The sequence below is a fragment of the Malurus melanocephalus genome, unplaced genomic scaffold, assembly GCF_030028575.1.
Source record: "Malurus melanocephalus ecotype Western Australia unplaced genomic scaffold, MMel_1.1 scaffold_37, whole genome shotgun sequence".
Lineage (NCBI taxonomy): Eukaryota > Metazoa > Chordata > Aves > Passeriformes > Maluridae > Malurus > Malurus melanocephalus.
The window spans coordinates 681,555-698,005 of NW_026623269.1; the positions used below are offsets into that span (position 1 = coordinate 681,555).

Consider the following 16,451-nt stretch of genomic DNA (forward strand, 5'->3'; position numbering starts at 1 on the left):
TTTTTTTTTAAGGTTAGTAGGTCATAAATAAACCAAAGCACTTTCCTTGCTATGAGCAATAGRGTCATGATGTACATGAGATATCGCTTTAAAAAAACTGGGACCTAACGTGAATTGACAGAGGTACATGAGGAAGTAGTTCATCGTGTCGCTGCAAAGGCCATAGGGATTTGGACTGCTAGAGCTGCCTGTCTTAGGAATAGATTAGATATCTTGTCTGATGACCTGTACTTAATTTAAGTGACTGCCTTGGCAAGTCCTTCCAGAGGGCAACTGTGTGAAGTAGAGCATCTCATCTTCAGTCTTCAGTCCTTTTCCTCCTCTTGATGGCCTGACCTAAATTGAAGATATGGTTGTTGTGCTGCACAAATAGACAATTACTTCAATACTATGTGAACTGCATCTTCAGTTCTAATTAGTTACCTTTTCCATTTTGACCTTGGTATGTTGAATCAAAATACCAACATTCCAACTTTATTGTCCTGGTTAATACTAGCAACTGTGATACAATGCACTCATGTTAACAACTGCCTTACATAAAACAGAAGAAAAAGCTCCCCTCTTAGAAATGGTGGAGCTGTCAAGTACTCCTCTGCCCTGCTTATTGCTCTGCCATTTCTGCTCCTCCTCATCTCTCCCCCCAACAAATGCTACATGATATATCAAAGATGTCAGCCAGATAGTCTGCTTCAAACAGCTGCCTGAGAACTGTTACCAGTCATGCTTCTGGTACAGCAGGGAGATTGTTTAGGAACAAATACTTGGGTGATAACACAGAACTCAGCCTTGGGGCTCTTAGAGCTTGAGGTACTGTTTCTAATGGTGCATCAAAACATCTATCCAGATTGTATACTGGTTAAAATACTATGTTAACAGTTTTGTAAGATAGATGCTYCACATGGTTTACAGCATCATTTTTCTTTTGCTGACATGGAATTGTTTGTTAGTGGAAGGTGGAGTTAAAACTTTTTGAAGCCAAATATTCGTTTGTATAAAACGAAGACAACAGAACAGTGTTCATACTGATACTGCAAAGTTATCTCACGGACACAGTTGTTGGCTACTTCCACCTCCCGATTGCCCTCTCCCACAGTCTGTCAACTGACTTCCAGTTATACACTTGGGGACAGGAAGAAATTTAAAGTGTGGATGTATTTTTTAAATTGTCTTGCAAAAGTGAATTCCAGTGGTAGCATCTAAAAATGGCAGCAGCACACTTGGGATCAGATTCTCAGCTAGAGTAAACTGACACAGCTCCATTGACGTCAGTGGCATCTGCGTTTACACCAGCTGACACCTGGATGCTCATCTGGAAAAAAGTGAATTAGAATGATCAGTTATTGGGTCTTATATTTTAATTTTTTTTGTTATGTTCATCCTTTTTATTAAACCTTTCTAAAATGACAAATTTTCATGTTGTATTGACATTTTACTTTCAATAAATCAGCAGCCATACTAAATCTCAGTAAGTATTGACACTGCTGTGCTTTTAGTGAAAGGAATTAAATCAGTTGCCTGTACTTATTACAAATTCAATTTGTTCTTAGATTACTTTTAATTATATGCTGGAAGTTAAAAATCTGTGCAGCTATCAAAAGGACAAAATGAMAAATATTTGTGTCTTCTGTGGTCTTAGGAACTGCAAGAATGGAATCAWATAACCATCACTGTAATCTAAGACTCTGACTGTATTCTACAGTCACTAACTGCAGTTGTTTCTGCTGTGTGTYGCAGTGTAGCATCAGCTCCTAATTACTGACGCACTAAATCTAAGGCTAATGTCTTTCAAGAAATCCAACTAGACAGTCACCATGTTTTCATGTTGCCTTAGACATATGGAAACATCTTTGTTAACCTCCAGTGGAAAAAAAAAATGTTTGAGGGAGTATTTCACCATTTACTGGAGTGCAGCCATCTCTGGGGAGAAGCAGCAGCTGCATAACATCTTGAAGCACTAGTGTATGCCAGCCTGAGACAGGAGCAAAAAACTGTGATTGCCTTGTTTAAATTCTGTATTCTACAAGACTGCTTTTTTGTACATTCCTGGTTCTTGCTCATAGAATAAGAGGGTGGAAAAMCAGAAAACACTTTGAGGTGCAATATTATCCACAGAACTGGTTTTTAAATGAAATCAAAACTCGTTTGACATGCATAGCCATCACAGAGCGATCTGAGGTTCACTGAATCTTATCAGAGTTGTGCTGGCTCAGAAACCATGAAATCTCCTAAATATGCTGCTTCATGTGTTTGTAGGCTTTGACTAAGTTTTTGTGGAAGTGTGCTGTCCAAAACTTGACTTTGCTCTTGAAATGAAAGCTATTAGCTAGTATTATATGTTTATAACAGACTATGAGGTGGTATACTGATTAGCCAAGCTAATTTAGGAACAGACAAATGTGAGGAGCAGCAATGATATTAGTTCAATCAAATATTTGATTGCACTTCCAGAAATAATTTAATTGCAGAGCTTAAAACTGTGCTTTGACCATTAGAATTTTACCTGATTAGTATTTTGTTAAATCTTGATGTTAAAGAAATTTCCAAGTCCAAATTTAATGTGAAAATACCCACGGTAATATTGGCTTTTTGCTTACTGCCTTCGATTTATTGTATCTCAATCAATACAAATTGTTACTCTTATTTAATAAATCATAATTGCACTTATGTTCTAAACATACCCTTATATCTTACCTATTGTGCCTGACTGCAATTTATTACTTCATGTTGTTAGCCTTATTTGAAATTCTAAGAGCTTTTCCAACATACAGGATTCAGGCCCTGGCTCTATAAGCTTTTCTTTTCATTTAAAGCCAAGTAATTGGTAAATAAATTCTAATATTGCCTGCATTCTCCTAGTCTTTTGGATTACAATTCTCCACTCTGTTACTGGAACACATTACTATTTATGGAAGATATGCACATATTTCAGTGTCCATAAATCATACGCAAACATCTGTTCTTTAGATCAGTAGATGGAGTATGGTAACTGGTTCTTACATTAATACCCATGAAGTAATGTTCACCTATGGATGCTGTACTTCAATATTTTAGCAAATATTTTTGTAATTTAGCTTTTGAGGCAATGGTAGTCAAAACAGTAGAAATTGCAAGCACAGCCTGGCATAGAGTTAGATCTGTATGGCCTGTACCTGAAAAATGCCTAGTGAAAGTAGTAAGAGAGAGGGTAAATATTAATAGCAATGAGATCAACCTGGCTAAAACATAAAAGGCTCTGTTAGTAATTCTCTGCACTCATTGCTGCCTTTGAAGAGAATTTCTTTCCCTCCCCCTTCCTCTGGTAGCTTTAAACAGGCATCCTTTACTTATTTGATGAATCTGGAYTGAGTGTAGTGATCGGCATTTTTGTCTTAGTGGCACGATCTGTTTCCCATGTGATTCTGCAGCAAGGTTCTAAGGCCACTAACTGTGAAGCTGTGCTCTGAAAACATATGGTGTGTGCAAAAMCCAAGGCTGTGTACAAGTTAAAATGAGAGAGGTGGGAAAGAGACRATGTTGTCAGATAGGATCGGCACTGCATGAGTTTTCTTAAGCTCAATGTTAAGATTTTTGGATAAAGTGATTTCACCTGTAAAGAGATGAATCTTCAGGATGTTTTGTTTAGCATTTATGTCAAGCCTTTATTTGGTTGTCATGTACTGTGGATATACTGGGTTTTTTTCAACATATCCTTTGTGTTTGAGTTCTTTTTTATGGGAACAGGGAGTTGATAACTTTGAGGCTAGAGATGTAAATGTCATCATAATTGAAATTTCATAGGAAGAAGGTATGTATAAAAATGTGGAGCAAAAATGTTCTATATTTGTAAAAGTTGAGTCCTACTGTAGTCAGCTATAGGTCAATAGGCTGCTATARCCCTTTTCCTGCAGAACATGGACTGATTGCTTTGGTTTAAAAACTCCCAAACTGCTTCAGAATGAATTCTGAACCCCATTTTAGGATTTCTGGAATACTTCAGTATGATTTGAATGTTGTCTTTTACGTTCTTCGCAGTGACTATGTGAAATAGTGACATTTAGAAAAACATGCTTACATGGGCTTTCAAAAGCTTTTGCTTAATTTTTGCTCCTGATTTTTTAAATAGCTTTCTAGAAGTTTCTACAAGATGTGCTGAGTGTAGCTTTGCTTAAGAGATCCTCCATGTGTCTGTATCTTGCTGCCAGAGCAGAGTGTAATAGCAACTGGGTTTAATATCCCATCCCCCTCTTCGTTCTGTGTTGCCATAGGAATGGTCTGCGAGAATTACCAAATTCAAATAATTATGGTCCTGCTGCACAAAGTTTCTTTTGATCAAGGGCAAGTCATTTGAACCCTGATGTTTAGTGGGTAATACTTACAGCCTCATAAAAGTGTAGTGATGGCTGATATCTCATAGTGCTTTGAACATGTGAAGTGCTATATAAACAATATAGGGCTATTGCACACAACTCAAGCTATTAGCATTTGAGGCACAGTGCCCCAGGCCCTTGGAGGGGAAGTCACGTCTTCACTGGAAAAGAGGCACCTTTTTGAGTTCTGTCTGCTTCCAGATTAGGTATCAGGATCTCTCAAGGTAGCKTAGAGATATGAAAGAGTTTGTTTTTGTGTCTCTCATGCTGCAGTGGATTCTAGCTAAAGGCATTCAGTTTGAACAGTGATTCTGAAAATGTGAGGATGGTAAATCATTGCCTGGTTGAATTATTTCCTTTGCTGTAATGGTATTTCAGTATTTCTGCATTTTTTTTTTATTGTGAAATTTCTCTATGCAAATCTGTTTGTTGCTMATGTACTTTTCATGTGTAATTTGAAATAGATGAGAGATTATGCTCATCTTAGTTCCCAAAAGGGTCACCATGCTATACAGAATTTAGACCACAAATGCCATTTAAAAAATGTGTAGAACACTCCATGAGTGTCTGTGTGTAAATGCTGGTGAAATCTCAAGACAGCAATACAAGTCAATAAAATAGYAGAGGAGCATTTGCTACACTGCTGATGTAACATCTGCCTGTTAGAGCTGAWGGTACTGCTCAGATGGGAACAGCTTTTATATGACTGATGGCAGTGCCTGATTGGCTTTCTTTTGACTCTTTCACATATTTTGTGCGCYCTAATAAATAAGGGCTACTGTTTAGGACCCACAAGATCCTTGCAATGACCACAATATGAAGTCTGGGGCAGTAGAAAGGCTCATCACTGTCCTCATGGAAAAGAGGGAATTCCTTGAAGTCTTTTTATGCTAGCCATTGCTTGAGTTTAAAACAAAACAGTTCTTGGTCCAGAGCTGGCAAAATGTTCTTTTTGCTTTTTGATGGTGTAACTTCTTTTCACTAGTAGAGACTATTCTAAAGAATTGCATTTTTCTGCTTGCCACAACAGTGTGGTTTTTCTAATGTCTCAAACTAAGCTTTTAGGCATGTTAAATGATGTAAACAAGTTTTGGATTTTTGTTACTGTTATCTAGGAACAGCCATTCAAAACAAATATGCTATTGACTCAACTCTAAAAAGCTCTGAACACAGAATAAGCTCAGACTTTGAAGGACTGGGCACACAGCTTAAATATTTAGCATAGCAAAACCCATTGCAGTACAATTACTTGTACAGGATCCAATGATTTACAGCACAAATGCGAAGAATAATCCCATGTACTCAGGGAGTGAATGCCCAGTTAGTTTACTGTTTTCTGGTGGATCTTTTTTATCAAGACCAACACACACGAAATACTTGTTTCCTGCTCTGGCAAAGGTATTTTTAAGTAATACATACTATCCTTAACAAAAACAGCCCACCACAGATACAAATTACCACAACTGTAATAAAGGCCTTATCTTTATYATTGAAAAACGGTGTGCCCTTTAATGCTTTGTAATCTGCCGGTGTTTTTGTGGCTTCCTCAACATCCTCCTCCTTGTCCTTGTTGAGCTCAGCTGCCCTTTGAAAAGCTCTTTGTGCTCCAGTGACCACTTTAAACTTTCTATTGACAAAATAAAGTTGGACCCCTAATTTATTTTTCCAACAGAAGGTGTGAGTTGAAAGTGGTCATTGGCCCAAAAACCTATGGTGAGGGCAAAGTTGTTTTTACTGGTAAGGGGGAGTGATGTCTGGTCTCCTTTTCTGTGTCCTTCAATCCCCACCTCCCAGAGGCCCACGTAAACTGCAGTCCCTGTATCTCTTCCTGAAGTCTCCTTTTTCTAGTCCCACAGCAGCGAGGTTTCCCTTTTTGCAGCCATTTTCTGCAGCAAGGAAGGATAGGCCAGGAAATCATATTTGAGTCCTCAACTGAAATTGGCTTGTGAATCCTAATTCTGTCTTTTAAAACCGTGGGAAGACTGAATGGGGGATTGTTTTAATAATTGCCACTTGTTTGGATGTACGTGCTTTCCCTCATCCCATTCACTCGTTTACTTCGTTGCCATTCTCTTTGCTTTACATGCATTTATGYGTGGCTTAAAAATACCTGCAAGCACATATGCAGAGAGTTTAAGGTGAAAAAAAKAAAGGTAAATGTGTCTTTGTTTTGGATGTTTAACAGATCAGTACATCTGTACCACCTAGAAGCCTCAAACATCAAAATGCATTTTTACACCTCATGATCTTCCTTTTCTGCAGCAGCCAATACATTTAAATACAAAACCTGTAAGGAATTAGTAGGTTCAAGAGTAAGTGGATGGCATTTTATGCAGTCAGCACTTTCTCTAAAAGTCTTAAGAAATTGCCTATTACCATCTCAGTAACCACTCCTAATCTACAAATCATAATCTGAACAATCATGGTTGATATTGTCTATTCTGGGGAGTTTTGTTTCTGCATCAATACCTTCCTGGATTTATAAACTGTTCTTGTGTCAGTACCTGCCCCTTTTCTTGCTAAAGGTAATCAGGGAGCTTGAGGCTCATAGATTAAATTTTCTGTGCTGCTCAAAGGTGTTCTCTTTGTATTTTTATTTAGAAATAGCTGAAATTCCATTTGGTGGGAAGTTCCATCCTTTAAGTATGGTAACTCTATACTCTGAACACCTAAAGCAGAGACATTATGCTGGCTCTTAGCAGATAGGGTGAATTTTATTCTTACTGAACACAACCCAGGTGCTAAAAAGCTGCAGCTAAAAGTGCTGGGTTAAAAGCWCGAGTCAGCTAGGTGCATAAATATTACATGGCTATATCTTTAATGGGTTCCTGTCAAAGACCTGCTTTTGTTTAAATATCTCTATAACCCTGCTGATTTATTGCATCTTTTCTAGAAGTATGCTGTTAGCAGGAAACTCTGTTGAAGCACTTTCAATCATGTTGGAGGATCATTATACTTTCRCTTGAATAACTAATTAGTTGCAAGAAATTAACCACTGCTGTTTWGCACAAAAACACTTTCAAGAAGGGCTTTCATTTTTGTTGTGGAAAATGACCTCAGGCACTTGAGGAGGTGGGGCAGAAAGGAGAAATAATGATCCTGCTGTCTTTTAATATAACTTTTGTTTTCAATTCCCCCCGATAACTAGCAGGCAGCATAGCTGTCTGAATAGGGCACTGCACTTGGACTTTGGATGAATGTGTTCTGATCTTTCTCGTCCCATGGATCTAAAGGCTGACCTCATCCTATTGACTGAGACTGGTTTAAGGTYCCAAATACTGTCACTGAAAGCTTGGGAGATGGAGTACAAGACTGAGGAAGAAATAAGTTAATGAATAGGATGGAAGGAAGAATAGAATATGGCCTAAGAAAGGATATAACCAGTCTCATGTTTCTGAAACTTAATTTTCTTGTTGTGAAATGTGGATCTTTTTTGCTTGGCACATGAGGGTCCTGTCTTGAGCATCTGGCATATGACCATAGTATTATTGTCACGTGGTGTTTACAGCACTGCTAATCTAATGCAAAACACAGCGAGGCGAGGAAAGAGAACAAACGGCTCAAATACTTAGTGGGTCACCATACTTCTTAGGCAAAAACTGGGAGGAATTGAAGACCKATGGTTTCTGAGACCTAGATTCTTGTCCAATACACAATTAATTTATTAAGGCAATAAAAGTAACAAATTCTGGACACTTTTTTGCCTAGAACTGCAATTTGGCCTATTATTAGAGGAATATGCATATWAAATCAATTTAAAATTAAAAAATAAAAACATGAAAGAATGCACATACAAATAAGTTATGTCCTTTCAGTTTTCTCACTCTATTGTGGAGCCAGTGAATTCCTCAAGTATTGGATAAAAAAGAGAAGTATTGGCCAGTAAAGTGRGGGCAAGGGGGAGAGGGGAGTTTATTTGTATTTTTTGATCTCCTCTTTCTTCTCTCCAACCACATTTGCAAGATTAGAAAATTGTCTTTGATATGTGTATCTGAGATGTGCTATGGAAATGCTGGGAATTATTCAGTGCAAAAAGGGAGTRGGCTGCTTATTACAAACTTCTCCTGAATATAAAATATAAAGGTTCCTATAATGCCTCTACTGTCTCCTCTGTTCCTTGCCTTCTTTCCAATACTTAACTGCCTGTTTTGGGTAACTAAATGTCAGGATCAGAACCTCATTCAGCTTGTTATGATTATATTTGATTACTTGCATAGTATGTGTCTTCTGAAAATATTTTCATAAACTCAGTACATTCTGGTAGCTATGGGTTAGACTTCTCCCTCGCCAAGTTTGCAACTTATTTGATTGGTACGTGAGAATGCAACAGACAAAGGTTTGCACACATGCATATCAGGAAATCTTACTTTCCAGAAAATTGCCTGCTAGTTTTTTTTTAAATGATATGTTACCTTGAAATTGCATGCAGAGGATTTCAAAAGGATCAAGGGATTAAAAAAACTCTCTTTCCTTGACACTCAGAGGAATTTCTGCTAAAAATCCCATTGCTTTTTTTTTTGTGCATCACTGAATATTGAAATCAGAGTGTAAGAATATCATAGAAATCCGTGAGATTCTTTGCAATGTATCTTTMAGGTGAACATTCTGCAATAGCCTGAGATGCTTTAGTTCTAGAAATGATGAGAGCATGGTGCTAACGCCAGGGTCATTGGTTCAATCCACTATGGGTGTTCACTTGGGTTGGACTGATCCTTGTGGGTCCCTTCTAACTCAGAATATTCTGAGATGTAAAAACTCACACTTTATAATAATTAYAGTCAAATAACATACAACTGAAAATAAAACTGTTCAGAGACATCCAAGTTAGATGTTAATGRCAGATGTCTCAATTTTCCTTTCCCCTTTATGAACACATTTTCTGCTTTGCTCCCATTACCTCATTTTGCTTTGCTTGTTCGTTCAGTTTGATCTGTAACTGCTCAATAAATGTAAAGCATCTTCAAATAATGGGTGCTGATTTGAGACTAGTTTCAAACTTTGGTTTAGACTTYTGCCTGTGGTTCAGATTGGGTTCATCTGAGTTCTTACTTAGATCTAGATCTTGAAATTCCTTCCCACTTGGATACGCTTATTCATGTCACAACAAATACTGACTTAGTAATTTCCAGTCATCACATGTTCCTATGTCATGGAAAATACATGGTCCTTCTTGGTTTTGTACAGTCAAAATTATGGACAAGAGAATGTAAGACTATTGAAAGAAAAACCTTTTAACCATAAAAACGCATAGATGCTATGCTTCTCTTGCATTTACACTGAAGTTGTTGGCTGATATCACAAAACCTGAGCTGATCATGAATGAATCAAGAGCAGAAGAGWCCTAGCCCTCTTTACAGAGAAACTGCCTGTACAGATGGAATATGTTAAGATTCTGAGTGAGAGAAATATAACTTAAAAGTGCCTTATAGGAAAAAGCATGTAACTATGTTCCATTTTTTCCATCTGGGAGACTCCCATRTATTACTTGTGTGTGTAAATGCAGCTAATTTTCTATTTTCAGTAGCTGTGGTCACATGCAGTTGAAAAGACGAAGTGAGAAAGTGGGTTTGGTTTGTCACGCGTTTGAGAATCCTTGCTTTTATTGGGCCTATGCCAAGTAAAGCAAATGTGTAGGGATTAGCTCCTAAAGCACACTACAGGTGATTTCAGGCAAATGGAAAGAAAGTTTCACTGTGGGAATTGGAAAAGATTCCAAATTGGAGAGACTGTGCTTGTCTGGTATAGTACAGAAAGACTTTTTTTTCCCCCCTCCTTTTTCTCTGCCATTTCCTCTTCTACTAAGGATGTAAACCAACCTTATTTGTCTTCCTTTCTGGTTTCCCAACATGCAAGTCTGTAAATATGTCCTCATACTGACAACTAAATACATTTGTGCAAAATTTTAGTGTGCACAAGCATCAAAAGGCTATACATCTTATCAGCTGATGAATTTAGACATTCAGCACAAAATATGGCTGCTTTTCTCAAATGGTCAGCCATTCTCCAYACAGAATTTGTGGTGATGGATTGAAGTTTCTAGAGTTCAAAACCCCTTAAGTGAAGTGAATGAGTATAAATTCACTATCTTTCTAGTTATGAAGACTTGGAGTTTTGCAGTTCTTGAGTGGGAATAGTTTCACTGGTCAAAACAAATCTGTTCTTTTCAGATTATACCATGTCTCATGAAAATGAACAATTAATAGTCTTGCTTACATTATGGTTTCTTTGTGTCTAATACTTTCATATATAATACGGGTATCTGGCAGATTTGCATAGTCAGAAATGGAATGATGAAGGGAATCTGCATTCTCTTGGCTTTGGTATTCTGCCCAGGATTTTTAACTCACAGTCTTTATTAGGAAGAAAAGAAAAAAAAAAAGAAAAGAGTAGGTCCTAAGCCCCACAACTACGTTATTTCTTATTCTTTCTTGTGCTGTCTTGAGCTTTTGTATAGCACTAGTATCAACTATTCAATCAGTGTCTTTGAAAAGAACCTGCCAGGCTGCCAGATTCCTGTTGCAGAGAAGCTAGATGGTGCCAGAAATCAGTCACTCTGTGCTAAATATTGCTGCTGGCTCCACTCCCTGTCTCTCAGAGTCTGTAGAAGTCTAATCTTCCATTCTTCAGTGAAAGGATGGCAGGATGTAAAAATGCCATGCGAAGTTGCTATTATGTAACAAATGCCTTGCCATCCTGCGTGSTTAAGGAGTTAAACTGGTCTATGGTCCCAAAGGGTGGCAAGRTATCTTATATTACATGGAATGCTTTTATGCTCAGCTAATGTGATATTTGTCATTTAGTTCTCCACTTGCCAAAACGTTAGCTCTGTGAATTTAGAGTTTCCTCTGTTTTAAACTGATCTGCCTCCAATCAAGTCTAAGCACCAGTATCACACTGCCTTGCATGTGCACAGAGCACCAACCAGCAGAGTACCTATAAAGCATTTCAGCTGCCCCCAACTTTCACCACCCAGWTGATGTTTGTGCAGAGTTACCATACTGAGAATTAAAATGGTGTCATATTAAAACTAAACTTGGATAAAGTAATGCTSACAGTAAATGAGCAGACAAATCTGTTCATAATTGTAAATATATCTTSATGGAATTTCCTGTTTTTATGGAATCCAGGGACCTTTCCAAAAATACTAAGAGTCATTTCTTTGTATAAGAAGGAATAKAATTAATTTTTCATTTAAAATATGGGTTAGTTTTTAATAGGCATTTAAAACAATCATTACAAAATTAGTCTAGTGTAAGACTGATTAAGCTGCAGTATTTTTGAGAAATGTGTTCCACAGCTGGGTTAAGGTGTTTAATTAGCATGTTGCACCAAAAATTCAAAACCTGAATTCTCAACACACCCCATTCAGTGCTTGTCTCACCAYAGAGGAACCCAAAGCCACTGGCCCACCACAATATCTGCCAGATGAGTTCTCTGTTGCTTGGGCTGGGCTGGTGCTGAGGCCCCCTCTGCAGAAGAGCCCCAGTGGCCGCACTTTAGCGTGTCTTGCTCAGCAGGCTGACAGTGTGTGCAGTTCCCTTGCCCTCTGCTTGGTGCTCCTCTGAGCAGGCATTAGGGCAAAGCCTAAACACAAGGGAAGATGGTGTCTTGACTGCYAAGCTATAACCAGGCGTATTCTCTATTCCTAATTGCATCTCTGGTTGCTTTTTGCTTCTTGAGGAAACATTTGAGAACTTCTCTCAATCACAATATCTCATTATAGCTGGGGGTGGGTTTAGGTTTCAAATTCAAGGTCTATGCCCTGGGTGGATAAGCTGTTTCTTGAGGGAGAGGCAGTACAAGTGCCTGYTCCTTTGTAATTTGGCAGAGAAATGTTTTCAGGGCCAAATTCCAGGAGAGAGTTTCTGGCCACATTGTTGTAAGGCCAGCAACATTAAACCCRAAGTTTAAAGGTTGCAGTTCTAGGCCTGTGGCTCTCATTATTTCCCCATATAATTTTGGAGGAGTATCTTCAACGTCTGCAGATTTCTGAGAGTCTTTTTATGTGAGCAGTTCTTTAGGCAGCTCTATGTATTGCCTAGATATAAATCTCTATGTATATTTTGGGTGTAGATGCTTAGAAGATAACTGCAGCATTTAACTAAACTGTAAGTTCAGACCTTTGGTTGCTCTAACCTATTTTCAGGACTCTTCCCCTCTGCCCTCTAATTAGGAAATGGAGGCAATGATTGTGGGTTATGGTTGACTCCTCTTGTCCTTAACGAAAAGGCTAATATATTCTCTGCTGCTTYCCTCATAGGTCTAAGTTGATATTGCTCCTTCTGCTGAAGTGACAGCTCCTGGGTGATGTGTGACACTAYACAGCCAAGAAATCTCTATGCACAATGTGTTTTCTACCGCTCCACAGTTTTCCAGAAAGAAGTTTAGAAAGGTAAATCAGAGCCTTAAAGTCTGTTTCCATTATCAAAGGGCTTAGCTTCAACTGCTAATTCAAGAAATATAAATGTATGAACTTGGTATTTATGCATATGACTTCGATATTGAAAAAGTTAGCGTATGAATTTGAGTCKCTGAAAAGGATTTTTAGAATACAAATTAGCTTTTGCTAAGTATTACGTTGAAAGTTAAACCTGAAAAGATAAAAAAAAAATATTCATATGTAGCGAACTGTAGGATTTATTACTCTGTCAACAAAAGCAGTTGGATGGCCCAGACAAAAACAGAAGGCTTGTTATATCTTTGAGCTCTTTTCTGGAGATAAAGTGTTGGGAAATGGCTCTAAGAGAAATTTCTTGTTTAAAGACTATTAATAGGGAGAATTACTAGTTGAAGCAACCTAAAACTTTTAAGGCAGTTTTTCTCCTYTGATAACTTTCTTTTTGAATGCTTACCTTCAGTGTAAGAGTTTTAGCCTTTCATATTTGCAAATTTGACATTGAACTGTGCTAAGCAGTTTTCTTTCACTCTAGGTGTGCTAACTCAAGATGGTCTAATAAGGAATACTTTCCTTTTCAGGTGGGGTTTTCCTAAGAAGATATTTTCCTTTTAAATTGGCTTTAGAAAAAGTTAATTGAGTTTTGAATCTCCTAACCCATGTTTGACTGCTTTATTACTGAAACTTTATGCTGATTTTTTGTTGTTGTTTATTATTCAGAAGATCAGGTAATTGAAATTAATTTGGTTACTCTTCTCTACATGCCTTTTGGGGATACTTGGAAAAACTACTTGTAAAAATGTGCTATAGTATGAATCCCRCTGACTTTTGTTTGATTTTTCATTCGTTACTTTGAGATGAGGAGAACAAAGGTTGCTTATGTAAAATGAGAGCACAGAAAAGTGGAAAACATGCCTATTCTTGTGAGAGGTGTGGTGTGTAATAGCTTATGATGAGGTGCATTTGAAGAGTTATTATGAGTAAAACGATGCTGCTTCATACACAGGTCTGGTAGAGCTGCTGCTTCAGATTGCATTTGTCCCCTTTCCTGCTTCTTCTCCCAACATTGTACCACTGTTCTGCATTTTCCTTTCATGAGGGAGGAAGAGCCTAAAGGGGAATACTAGCTGGCAACAGAAGCATGCTTCCAGCTGGACTCTAAAAAACATGTTGCAAAAATGCACTRCGAAAGGGAAATAATAGTTTTGGGAGCTCTTTATGTTCTGAACTGCGGCAGCTGGGCAATTGCATTGCAAGGGGTTATGTGTCTGTGGCTTACAACTAGTTGATAATTATAAACTGAAGAGAATTCATTGCACTATTTATATAATTTCTTGTTAAACTTGTCATGGATTTTCACTTGTGATTCTATTTAGGTTTGGCACTTTCATCATTCTGTATTTACATAGTTTCCTGCTTTTCTCATGTTTGGGAAAATCCTGATGAGAAAGCTTTTTCTACATCAGAGTTATTTTTTCAAGACCAGAATGCAGGCATAGATGTTCATATGGGTTGGGGAAGTCTTTCTGCTTTCGGAGTTGGTTTTGGTTTCTTTACTCTTCAAGTATTCTCTCCCTGTTTCTTCAAATCAAACATAGGTACTCAATAATGAAAAYGAATAATGTTTCATGTGTGAGGTATGTGATTAAAAATGAGTGTCCAAACCTGCAACTTAAAAAGAAGTGTCTGGATGAGCTCAGCAAAACAGATCACAGATTATGCTAATTCATGTTCACTCCAGAGAGTGTCTATGGCAAATCATCTGATTATAAAAGTAATTAATTATTGAACTGATATGCAAACTCTTTCTAGTGTGGTAGCATAAATTTTTGTCATATTTATTGGGTTTTCATATCATGAAATCTGTAAGAGCATTTAAAAATTATAGATATGGTAGCCCTGCAGCAAGTTTCTCTGCAACCTTATTCATTTGAATGATAGGGAGCAGTGAAAAGTGTGGAGGGGGGTTGGAATTTSTACCTCCATGTGTCCCCTTTAGTCCCATAATATGTCCCTGAATATGGATGCTTCCTACTTGACTGCGCAAGGAAATGATTAAATAAGTGTGGCTGGTTTTTTCTGCAGAAGTTTTGATGGAACTGCATCAGAGGCACTTCTATTGGCAGAGGTAGTTCAGAAGCATAAGACTTTAATATAGATTTAATTTTAAAAGTTTGTCAGCTCTTTGACAAGAACTTCTGTATCTGAATGATACTGAGCTTTCTGTTCTTAAGGTCAGGGATAATAAATATATAATTTTGACTATTGACACTGAAAAAAAACCCCAACATTTGAGATCTTCCTATATATGCATGACTTTCTGCAATGCCTATGGTTTGTTGGCCTTTTGCTGAGGTTTGACTTGTGAGAAGGGATGAGTGAAAAGCTGGGTGGAGTTTTGTTACACTTCCATACTCCTCAATGCCAAATCATTGCAACTTTGAATGAATTGAAAATGGAGTGTGGGAGGAGATCACACTGCACTGGAGGGCAAAACAAAGAAATGAAGTTATGTCACTAAGATATGAAAAGCTTTTTTCATTTAGAAAAAAAAGTAAAATAAATTCAAGATTTCAAAAGAAAATTGTAGGCTGATTTTTGTCTGCCCCTGCTCAGTGGAAACAATTTTAAAAGTTTAGTTGAACTGTTAAAGTGTTCTRGTTGCCCTGGTTATTCTTGGAAAGTTTAAAACATGCATGAAGGTTTTCATGGATTCCTGATGYTTAACTTTTCTGAATTGAGACCTATGACTTTAATAAGCAAAAGTCACTGCTGTTTTGCATATGGCATTAGAAATAAGCCAATACAGAATAGATTTAGCTGATTAATTTAATACTGTGAATTCTTTTCCTTAATGTAAATACTTTGAGGGTCTGAGTGCTTGAGTTGATCAATTGCATGTGCAGAAAGTAGGAAATCATGGAATCTTTAAGATTGTTCCCTATATAAATCTTAGGTGGAGTTGGGTGTTTGAGGGCTACAAGCAGCAGATCAGCTTATAGGAGCAGATCTCTCTTCAGACACCCCCCAGGAGTTTTGTGACTTTGAAACAGCTTGCTTGAGGCTTTTGAGATGGAAAGAAAGTTTAAAATACTGGCTAAAATTGAGAATTTGGTACCTAGCTCTTTAGTGACTTGGTATGATTAGTTTAGCTTTTTTAGTATCAGAATTTAGAAAAAGAAACATTTCTAGTTTCATGATTTAGYCATGTTAATTGTTTAGAAATTTCAATATTTTCTAACATGTTGTCAAAGAAAAGTTATTTAATCAGTATTTGTCATTGTGAATGACTGTATGTAAAGGTCAGTAAATATTTGCTTCTGGGAAACAGTGTTYCAGTAAACATGCAGTATTTTACTGAAAATMAAAACAAAAAATAYCTAAWAGTTCCCTGACTCCCTAATCATATCCTGTATTTTCATTTTAAATTCTCCATGATTTTTTTTTATCTGCATCCATACTATTTGTATGTCTGAAAATTTCATTGCTGTAAACAGGAGACTTGGATGTRTGATGAATGAGGTATTGCAGCTGCCTGAGTAAGAAATTTTCAYGGAGCTAAAGATAGACTTGTCTCTTGTATCTATTCTTTGACAGAAAAAAAGGGAGATTGAAGAGAAGYACAGTATATGAAAGCACAGTGAAACACTGACATTATAATACAGTGTCTCATCAGGTGATGTGGTGTTTTGACTACATTGCTGCATCAG

General features: G+C 37.4%; 1 long non-coding RNA gene across 1 annotated transcript in view; it reads right to left on the reverse strand.

The window, feature by feature from the left end:
• Nucleotides 1-16,451, reverse strand: part of LOC130572527 (uncharacterized) — a 59,098-nt gene that overhangs the window by 3,247 nt on the left and 39,400 nt on the right. The gene's annotated exons all lie outside the window — the stretch shown is intronic.